This window comes from Lytechinus pictus, chromosome 7 (genome assembly GCF_037042905.1).
Source record: "Lytechinus pictus isolate F3 Inbred chromosome 7, Lp3.0, whole genome shotgun sequence".
NCBI lineage: Eukaryota > Metazoa > Echinodermata > Echinoidea > Temnopleuroida > Toxopneustidae > Lytechinus > Lytechinus pictus.
In genome coordinates this window covers 25,425,624-25,437,394 of record NC_087251.1, presented here as the reverse complement: position 1 = coordinate 25,437,394, position 11,771 = coordinate 25,425,624, and the positions used below count along the sequence as shown (strand labels likewise).

General features: G+C 35.6%; 1 long non-coding RNA gene across 2 annotated transcripts; it reads right to left on the bottom strand.

Moving 5' to 3' along the window:
• Nucleotides 1-1,845: 1,845 nt before the first annotated feature.
• LOC129273660 (uncharacterized) lies at nucleotides 1,846-8,799 on the bottom strand. 2 transcript variants are annotated; one of them, XR_010294140.1, is made up of 4 exons: nucleotides 8,629-8,799; nucleotides 6,654-6,915; nucleotides 5,878-6,170; nucleotides 1,846-5,147 (listed from the first exon to the last, which is right to left on the bottom strand). It is a non-coding gene; the product is annotated as an uncharacterized LOC129273660 (long non-coding RNA). The 2 variants fall into 2 exon arrangements; XR_010294139.1 differs by having other exon boundaries at nucleotides 5,878-6,160; nucleotides 8,629-8,774.
• Nucleotides 8,800-11,771: the final 2,972 nt, after the last annotated feature.

The window sequence follows — 11,771 nt, the reverse complement described above, 5'->3', positions numbered from 1 at the left end:
CTAGCGTTAGGTCCAAGACCGGACCAAACACAGCGAGACCACGTAGACAAATGTATTTGTTTTAGAGGAAAATTTCTACATGAATTATTCCATTTCTCTTCTCATAATTAAGATTTGAGAGAAATGTTGCAACTAAAACATTCACGTTCGTCAGACAGCATTTTGTGATCCTTTTCAGACTTGATCATGGGGAGAGCCTATTTTAGAATGGGAGATCGAGTCGACGATACCAAGTACCACGGATCATGATCGATCATGGAAAATAATTGTTGCCCCTAGCTAGCTAGCTGTCATATCATATAAGGTGCGAGAGTATATTGGCCTATTTTTTTCATTTGCATAAGTTGCTTAAGTTGGCGGTCCTCTAAAAAAATAGGCAAACTCTTTCTCATTAAAAAATTAAAAAAATACACAACTTGTTACAGAAGCTTACGTAGGAATATTTAAGGGGGGGGGGTTCAAGCTGAATGAAATGTTGATGAACCCCCCCAAAAAAAAAAAAAATGAAAAAAAAAAAAAAAAGGGTCTTTCAAAAAAATTTAGTTAGAGCGGTCTTTTTTTTTCTATCTCGGCGCTTCCCTCTTGAAAACGTATAGATGATTATAATCTTATATCTGCCTTTTTTATTTGTAATATTTCATGATTTTATGCTTTTCCATCATGCTAATCATTTGTAAATATTGTGATTGTTATGATTTACTTCAATAACTTAAATGTAAAAAAAATTTGTGTTTTTTTTTATTGTGGGGGGGGGGGTGGGTGGGTGGGCCATCTTACTTTTGAGGAGTCCCCCCCCCCCCTTCTGGAAAGTGGTGTTAGGTGCCGCGGAATAGTTATGAAAGCAGGGGCTGACCATGCAATAATCATATTTACATGGTAATTTTTATGTTTTTGTACATGGTTTTAGAAAGCCCCACAGCTCCCCCCCCCCTTTAGTATTAATGTCACTGATTATTTAAAATAACTTTACTTGTTAAATTTTTTAATGGAAACTATGTTTTTTCTAATTGTGGAGGTGAAATATTATCCCCCCCCCCCCCACCGTCATAAATACCCAAGCCGATCCAACCCCACAATATCTCAGAGGCAGGTCCAGTATTTTTTAAATCAAGAGGGTGCAAAGAGCAAAACTGAAAATTGAGTGGGTGCAGATGACAATTTTCTATGCAATTTCCTAAAAGAGGCAGGTCCAGTATTTTTAAAACAGGCCTATAGTTATATTAGTAGCATGTTCAATTGAGATTTTTTTCAAAATGAGGGGGGGGGAGGGATGTGTCCCTTCCAACCCTGCCTTTGACTCTGGTTTTTCAGTTTCATCAATACTGCCTTTGTCCCGTTTCATTAATTGTTTGTTGTCAGTGATCAAGGATTTAATATACCTGGGCCCCATTGCATAAAGAGTTACCATTATGATTTACCATGCAAATACAACTTGTATGGAGTCCTTGATCTTGATTAGCTTTGATTAGTGTTAACATGGTAGTTACCATTTGATAACAAGGTTACCATAATACTAACTTTTATGCAATGGGGCACTGGAGAAGGCAAAATTGAGGAAGGGGGTGGCGTACTAATGACAATGGTCTTTCATTTGGATAAAGATGCCTAATCAAGGAGTCATTCTCAAAATATAGCGTGGAAGGGCAGCATACAAGTACATGTGCCTCACCCTTGTGCCTTTATCCTTGATTATACAACAGAATGTTAGATGTCTCGAGTAGTCATTGCAGGTCATCCCTTGCTTATAAAAAAGAGTAAGATTGTATAAACGAATTTTATTCAAAATTTACAATAAAGTTGCAGTGAATTACTACATATTTAAGGAAGTTTAGATAAAGATAGAGATTCATTCACATTCATCTATTTATTGAACCACATTTGAAAATTTGCCTTCCAGTGACATTACATGCACAAAGATATATATATAAATAAACATTAAGACAATAATTTTACTTGAATGAAACCTTCCAATAAAATGTTTTAATAAGCATGTATAACAACCGATATGGAAATGAATTATGGACTAATGTGAGAAATATGGGATAAATAGCCTAAAACTTAATTCATGATAGCCCAAGATTAGAATACTTTATATGTGTTTGGAAAAAAATGTGTTTAAGACATAATCATTTACCATTACCTGATATGGATACTCCTCATTTTATGTGTTTGGATTAGATTCCAGGAGGTAAAATTCAAACTCTACATGTCTGTAGGGTCAATGAAACCCTCGTAACTTTATAAAAGCTATAAAATATGGATGAAAGGAGAAGGGATTGAACTCCTAAATGAAAACCATGGTCACTTGTCAGGTCTGCATTATATACCCCCTCCAAAAAAAGAATAAATATAAATATGAAATAATCAGTCATTTTAAAATATAATATTTGCAAATTTTATGTGATCTACCACTCAAACAGTCACAAAAATTGGTTATCTATCGTTGTATACATATCAATTACAGTGTACATTTAATTTTAACAATGTTATAAAAAAAAAATGAAAAATGACTTTCACCTTCACATGCCCGGCAAATTCAGTACCCCGTGGATAAAATTTTTTCATGCAATGATACAAGACTTAAAAATACTATAAATATAAATTACAAATCAGATAAGTGACTACTGGTAATTGATAAGATTGGGTATGACATGCACATGTAGCTCATTCCTTTATATTTTCAAAATGGTTGAATTTGTAAAAATAATCTGCATCTCGTTGTTCTTTGAATTTTAACTGACTAGAAATGTAAACCTTACAGTCATAATTCATATCATGACACAATATAATACATTGTCATTATAATACATATTTTAGTTGTTTTTAACCTACTATTTAACATACATGCTATAACTTCTTAATCAATACACTTCAAATTGAACAAGAGTGTTGCTAAGGCGGGCACATAATATGCCCGTCTGTAACATGGAAAATGGAGTTATTGGTCAAGCAAGAGAAGTGGAAGATGGTGGCTTCACCTTTGACCTTCTGACCTCAAAATCTATAGGCTTCCTGGGATCCATGCTAGTATCGGGCACCAAATTATATGAGCCTAGATTAAAGGGGAATCCAACCCAGATAAAAACTTGTTTTTATAAGGAAAAGAAAAATCAGACAAGTTGATAGCTGAAAGTTTGAACAATATTGGATAAACAACAAGAAAGTTATGAATTTTTAAAAGTTGTAAATATTGGTAATCACGATACCCATGGAGACTTCAAATTGGCCGCATATTGGATGTCATAGTGATGTAAGGCAAGGACTACTCTTCCATGTACTCCAATACATATTATGGCTAGAATTTCATTTTTCCAAACAGTTTTATTTCAAATTATATTTTTCTTTCATGAGGACATAAAACAATATACTACTACCTGGGTTATATTTAGATTACTGCCCTAGGGGAATGGGTACTTAGGAGAAAAACCACTAATCCCTGATAATAAAGTACATGGCCTATGGGAAAGTTGTCCTTGCCCCTTGTCATAATTTACTTACTCAGTTGCCAATTTGAAATCTACATAGTATTAGTAATCTCAATTTTAAAGGAGCTATAACTTTCTTATTGCTTATCCGATTTCTTTCAAACTTTAACCATTCTGTTTCTTTTATTTTTCTCCTTCCCAACACAACATTTTATGGGCAAGGCTGGATTCCCCTTTAAGTTAAACTGAAGTTATCGCGTTTACAAGGAAAAGTTAACGGACGGACGGACACCGAGCGTGATACCATAATACACCCGTCAAGACGGGCGTATAAAAAGTGATGCCTGTAGTCTTTGAATTAAAGTTTGAAGTGAAATATATCTAAATTATTGGAACTAAAAAAAATTGAAAATTTGAATATTGTATTGGCTGACATTTTTCTACTAGTCTAGTATGATTAGACATGTCATGAATAATAACTGTAGAGACATTCCAGAAGTCTGTTTTTGGTTAATAATTGAATTTAATATTATTCAATTAGTGCCATTTAACTCTACAAATACTTTTTCCATTATCCACCCATTTCCATACCGAACTTCTGAAATGCAATCATATTGGATTGCATAATAATGCAGGCAAGACGGCCAGAGACATCTTACTTGTATTGAAATACATTCATGTTAATACCCTCCTTCTAAAATAATTTGTCAGCTTGCATTCAGAATTTGATCAATTCTAACTGCATATCAATTGACAATTAAAACAATTATTGCGCAGGCAACTTTTAAAATTGTTTAAAATGCTTTGACTCGTCTCTTCTTCCAGATGAATAATGCTGAACTAATCTAGGATATTTTCGGCTACTAACGCCTAATAGATGTTTTGGGTGAATTCTATCTTGATCTTTAAAAGTACATCAAAGACTGCAATAACTTTTTTTCCTGTATCCTATGGTTGCACACTTTAAAATTTCTCTGTAGCATGTACCCTTCCAGCAAATATTCTGCACATGGATGTTGGTACATATACTGCACATGTTTATTAAAACTCTTATTACTGACATCGTTTAATAATTATTGATAAAAAAAATAATGAATTTGTCAGATTTGATGGAGAAATATTAAATTTGAAAAAAAAAATTATTATGAGCAAAAGATAGGGAATCCAATAAGCCACTTTTCCTGACTAAGTAATTTTCAGTTGATTATTAACATTAGGCCTTTGACCCATTATCCTAATGAAAGTACATGTAGTATTACCCAAGGATCAGATGTAGTAAGTGTGAACATAATTGATGCAGAAATAAAGGAATGTGACCAAGTTGAACAAAACCTTGACCTTTTGACCCCAACTTCCTTTTGTAGTGAGTACCTCAGTAAATACTGAAGACATAATGAATGAAAAGTTTCGCCATGTCCAATTTGTAGCAAGAACTTTTTCCTAGATGATGTTACAAGTAATCCCTGTTTTTTAACTATATGTGAACTTAAGGTTTACTGTGTTTGTGGCAAAACTGGCCTCCTAAAAATATTAACAGGACATGTTAACTACAATAAAGGCCAGTAGAAGTAGAACGTCAAGAAGCTCTTGAAAAAGCTGGAATCACACTTGAAGCAGCTATACATTCAATTGTACATATTCCAAGATTCGTGGAAAGAGCCTCCAGTTTCATTGTTTGGAAGAAGCGTCAGGAAGATGGTCACGCGGAAATCAACAAGATACCTGGAACAGTAAGTAACGCAAATTCTTAGCACTGCGAATTAAATGAGAGAATTATCTTAATTCAAAGCTCATCGCCTGTACAAATGCAATATACTACTCGTTTATTTCTTTGAAATATTGATGAAACATGAATTTTATTTTTAAGAATGGTTTACAAGTATAGATGTTGATCTACTTATAGTTGGAAAAATATATATCCCCTTCCTTATGATATCCAAATCACTTTGATAGTTTGATTTCTCATCTTCAAACATTTTCTTCCATATTGACTATTTTTTACATTTTAAATAATAGTAACTGTGATAGCAATTGACACAATATTCAGAAAGTAATATGTTTCACCCCTTTTACTTTCCTTTCCTTTTTTATCCCCTTTTCTTTGTGGTGAAAATTTTGGCGAGCCATGACCCCTATGTGTACATGCAAGTGAGTGGGGGTATTTTATTTCAACCTGTATAGTGGCAGATGAATTTTAAATGCACCAAATTTGAATTGCGGGGGGAAAAATCTTCTAGTGAATGGCCATCAAAATATGAAATTAAAATTGTTATGTATATATGTTTTACAGCTTATACATGTGAAGAAAGCTTCTTCTTGTTAGTCATTCAAAGAGATTTACATAACGAGATGCAGCAAAGACGTTGGCCATGATGAATGATGGGCACCTTAATTGGTCACAGTACAGACAGATGAATAGGTAAATTTCACTGAGAATTAATGTCATACTGACCTCACTATCTTTATTGTCTCCGTTCTTCTTATCCATGGATAACCACTGAAGACCTGGCTCAAGATCTCTGGCAGTGAATGGCTCCTTGGGGTGGGGGGCTGACCAATGGGAATTGCATTGTCTGATCTTCACACAGTCAAAGGTAGTGTCTCCATCACTGCATAAGATTTTGCATGGTGCAGTTGCATTCTGTAGGTAATCAAGAAATGACCAGGTTTGCCAATCCTCACTTGAACCATGGACAGTCGACAGTGATTCGCTAGGTCCATAGCAGAGTCACAGACTGGAGGTGGCTAGACAACAGAAATAGAAAGAAAAGTTAGCACCGGAATATTGCTTTATTTTGAATAGTTTTAATGATCATAAAGAACATGAAATCAATAAATTCATCTCAGGGACATGGCCACCAAGGATTATTCATGATCATTCAAACCTTTAAATGACAATAGATACTATAATCTGCCACCAGATTCATGATTCAATTCAGCAAAAGTGAGAATAATATATACAATCATAAATCTTTGCTGGAGACAGAATAAAGCATTTGATTTGTACTAAAACAAGTTTTTGAACAAATTTTGATCTGATATGCACTTGCATAATTGTATTATTTTTTTTTAAACTGTGCCAATTGTCACAAATGTGGCCTTAAATTTTGCATTACCAGTAGACTCAAACGAAAAAGAGTAATAGAAATATCTTGAAAAATGTTGAGGGAGGCCAGCCTTTTTTTTAATAGCCAAAGCTATTAATTGGCAGAAATCATCAAAACCTACCAATACATGTATGTTCATGTTCCATCATCTTTCCAGAGGAATGGATTTCTCACAACTCACGATGGGGCAATTCCTGAAGAAGAGGTGTGGATTAAGTTTGGGGGAGATCATGGTGGACAGGTGGAGGCTCATTTAAGTTGGTGATACAGAGGTCTGCAATGTGGAAAACACAATGCCTCACAGAAATCCTTGTTTATTGGATGCTCTGAAGGTTCCTTCCATCTCATTGCTTCAGAAAATGACTCATCCCATCGCCAAGCAACTGACAAATGAAGAAGATTAAATGTAGAAGTCAGGATGTTGGAGATATAAATTTCTAATTATTCTATTTTGTAACGTCACAGATGTGTAGATTATTACTGAAAATTGTGTGATATAATTTTTTTTAATAATTTTATATATAAAAAGTAAAATAGCTGGCAGTTGTTTAAGATGTTTCTTTTATCTGATGTAATATAGGCATGATTTAGATTTAACCTCTGATGTAACATACATATTTTTTCTTCAATTTTTGAGACTAGTTGGTAATAATGTCATTATGTGAGAAGTGAGATTTTTTAGATTATGTTGGTGACATTGGTCAAATATGACTTATCACCACTCAAATCAACAAAAGAAGAAAAAGCTACAGTACCAGTCACAATTATTTTACTACCTGTTTCACCAGAGAACAACTATCATGATGATAAAAAAGACGAATAGAATTTATGCTAATCTTCCCTGTACAAAAACGTGCACACAGAAGACATGTTATATTAAAGACGAAAGGACCTTTGAAAGATGAAAGTCATCTTATGATGAAATTTAGTAATCAAGAAATGCCACCAAAGAAGCGAGTGCAGAGATAACTATCATATAATTTTGTATGAACTATAATAATAAATGTATATTTTGGTCTGATATAATAGAAAATTAGAATTTACCTGACCTCTGTGTGCATAGTACGATACAGTAAATTGTTGTGAATAAATGTAGCAATGCGTGGTATTGATTATTAAAAGATTGAGAAAACCAAAGAAGGAATAAATAAACTTCCTCGTACAAAATCCTTCATTTCAGACCCAATCCCGATCCCCTGGCCCCACCATATAGACTCTATGCAGTACAGCATATTTTTAATGCAATCCCCCCCCCCATGTATCTGAAAAAACCTCAAGCAGAATCTACCCCACCCTAAAAAATTAATTAAAAAATCTAGAATCTATAGGGCCTACTAGTACTAGTACTACTAGCACTGCTGACCTTGAATCTAGTCACTAGCGGTGTAGTCAATGTAGCCCTATCAGTATCACAGATACAAGTAACATTGTAAATTTGTATGCAAACCCCCCCCCCCCCAAAAAAAAAAAAAAAACATTGCAAGTGTTGTCATGATTGTGAAAATTAGAGTCTAGACCTAGCTCTACAGACCGTGAAAAACCCTTTTTCACGAGTCAAAGTTAGCACTCAGCAGCATGCAGCAAAATCATTACATGGTCATGGATGGACAGCGAATGCACTCGGTCTCACTCAGCTAGCTCAGCCTTAACCCAGCGAGCTCCGGCCCGGCCGCTGCGCGGGCGGGAGTTCCCTGGGTTAGCTCAGCCTCAGCTCACGAAGCGCAGCTGAGCTGCTGTGTACATGAGCGGTGTCTGACCACACAGCCAGGCGGCCCGCGACCCGGCCCTGCCCGGCTTCACCCGGGGTAGTGGCGCGCACGTCCTACACAAGCAGAATGTGCTGTACCGAAAAATCAACCTAAAATAAATTCTACTGATGGGTCCAACGAAAAATTACGCCAGATGAATCTTAAGTACTTTGAAAACAAAACTACAATAAATACGAAATGCTGACAAACCGGACTTTTTAAATTTTGGACTTTAAAAAGTTCCATAATTAGGGCCAGATTCGCGAGTTTACATTGGATTATGCAAACGCAAACATCATGACAAAATGGAGAAAAACAGAAAACGTATTATCACATTGCCATACTTACGACTTCAAACATGGAAAAAAATGTTTCCTCCACGGAATTCTTGCGAAATAAATAAACTGTTGGGGATAGACAGAGAGAGTTGGTCGTGTCAGCGCCAAATGCCACAACATTCACCGAAGATTTTTTCATCGCCCCAGCAGAGATTACGGCACAACAAAGTTACATGCATATGCGCACTTGGGCCGCAAGGGGGCGCTAAGCTTATTTTCACTGTGAAACAGCCGTGCGGGAACCTCGACACGACTGTACGTGTTCGGGCTGCCGCAGTAACTATGGTGGTAAAAATAAGTTCGGACTCACCGTGAATTTTCCCAAAATCTCTATCTTTATGTGCAGTGATGAATTTAACCCTGTAACGTTCTTCATGATCAGCTATGCACCTGTAAACAGCCTCAACATCTTGACATTTTATGCTGCTTTCGGTGGCATCGGCAGCCATTGCGCCGTAGTCAAGAATGGGATCGGTCCATGATATGATCGAGCGGCCGCGGGCCGCGCGCTCCGGCCGACCGGCAAGACCGCCTGTTGATATTTGTCTATATGGCCTGTGCATATTATATGTGATGTGCTCCGCGGCTGCAGAACTGAGCAGGGGAGGGGAGGGTCCCGGGGGCGAGCGTCCCGGGGGAGGGTACCGTAACTGGTAATTGTGATCATAAACCGTATTGACCTATAATATCTTCGTTTATTTGTTTCTTCCATATCAATGTTGCAACAATTCATGATAAATTATAATACATGAACTGACAACTTCACACGTCTCCAGCTGATACCGTGAAATAGAGTATAGAAAGCCTATATTTAGGCAGGCCTGTAAATCACTTGATGAATAATTATATACATTTTCCTGCTTTTAGTCTTTAACTGGATAAAGATTAAAAAATAACATGAAATAAAGAAGCAACAAAATCATTTTTAAAGATACACCCTCGGACACAAGGCCACAATCATCTCATAAAACTTCATCCTTGGGCCTTAAAAAAATGCAATTACATTATATTCCGTAACTCCACAAGGCGCATTGATTTTAATAATGTAACGGTGGTGAAACTTAACAACCAAATTATTCCCAGAGTTGAAAATACAAGATTTCTTGGCGTTATTATTGATAGTAATTTATCATGGATACATCACATAAATGAAATTGAGAACAAAGTTGCAAAAAAATATTGGAATAATACATCGCCTAAGTTTTTACTTGCCTAAAACTGTATTGCGTACATTATATTGCTCTTTAATCTTGCCATATTTTTATTTCTGTAATTTGGTCTGGGCGAACACATACCAAACCCATCTTAAGAAATTATGTTCCCTTCAAAATAAAATTGTGCGTATTATTTCTCCAGATTACAATATACCACTAGCAAATACTAAAAATTTGTTTCATTCCCTAAAATTGTTGAAATTAGACGACATCAATAAACTTCAACAATGTCAGTTTCTCTACAGGTGTTTAAATTCTCAAATTCCACACAAATTTCGTGATTTGTTTACGCATGTTTCCAACATACATAATTTTGATACCCGCTCAAATAATCAAATATTCATTCCCAAACATAGAAAAATAATCTTTCAACACAACATTCGTTATACTGGCCCCAAAATATGGAACGAAATACCGGATTACATAAAACAATCTCTATCGTCAACTAGCTTTAAGTATAAAATGAAAAAACTTCTTCTGTCATTTTATATATGAATATTTTCCAACTTACGTTTCCTTTTGACTTTAAGTTAACATGAACCATGGACAATTGTTGTTGCGGCATTTATATTTTGCCCCCACTGATACATTTGTTAAGCATTCTATTTTATACAGTAATTCATGCCCGCCTCCCGCTCACGTCTCCCTCTCTCGTTCCCTTTCCTTCTCTTCTTTTCTCTGCCCTTTCTTTTGTATTGTATTTTGTATTGTATTTCTGTCTATAGGCGTATCCCGTCACAAGCCTCGGCTTTTAGGGTATACGCCTTCTTCTTTATACCAAACATGTACATATTTATATTCCTCATAACAATTTGATTTTTGTATGAACTAATGTTTATGAAAAATGTTTTGAAATGGAAGAAAATAAATGTTTATTTGAATTGAATTGAAAAAAATCCTCAATCGTCGGAAATCAAAACTTCATCATTGACCCTTTTCTTTTATTCCGCTGGTCAGATTTTGGGGGGATGTTTGGATTTTGAAATGGCCCGGTGAACTATGGTGGTGATCCGACTCTAGTTGGTTAGTTGATTAGTTTGTCAGAATGATTTTTGAAGGGGAACCGGCCCGGTGCCGCTATTCTTACATATATCGGGGTTCTGCAAAAATGATTAATAGACCAACTCTCATTAGATTAACAACGTTAATTCGGATTATTCTTTTCTTCACATCCGCTTTGAATAGTGCTGTGCAAAGCTTGATTAATACAAAAAATAACGGTATACCCAGATCGCCCTCTATGCCAAAGAAACGGGTATCCTATATACAGACAACCGTTATTTCATTTCATTTCCTTATTTCTAACAAAATACAAATCAGGAAAATAAAGTTTGGTCAAAATAATTAAGTTAATGCAGTATATATATATCATCCGATCATTACACTTAAAACAACTAAATAGCATAATATTTAACTAAAGAAGTTTGACACTAAAAAGTATAGATTTATATTTTGTGAAAATGGAGAGGCCCATGTACCAACTTAAAGCTGCATATATATATCAGGTGTAAAAAAAATATATATATACAAAAACAGAAATTTCAACCGACACATATTGCTACAGTGCTGCCTGCTGGAATGCGTTATTTGAAAATAGTTGTTAGCATAAATCTAGTTTTTAACTGCGATGATGTGTCGATTTATCGACAACCTCCTGTTTTTTGCGAAGCAGCGGATCGGCAATTTCATTTCCCCCTGACCTTTGCCTGTTTGGGGCCCCTGAAAATGGCGCCATCCTTAGTATGCAAAGGAGTCTACAGCAATCAGCATGAAGTACAGGGTTTGGATGGACTGTTGCAGCATTATTTGTTTATTGTCATAATTAGACAGTTATTTTGGGCTCTAGCCTATGCAGCAGAAATTTCATCAGAAAAAAGGATGGGGGGCTTTATATGGGAGGGTTGTACACTGTAAAAAAGAAGTGCTAATTTAGCACTTC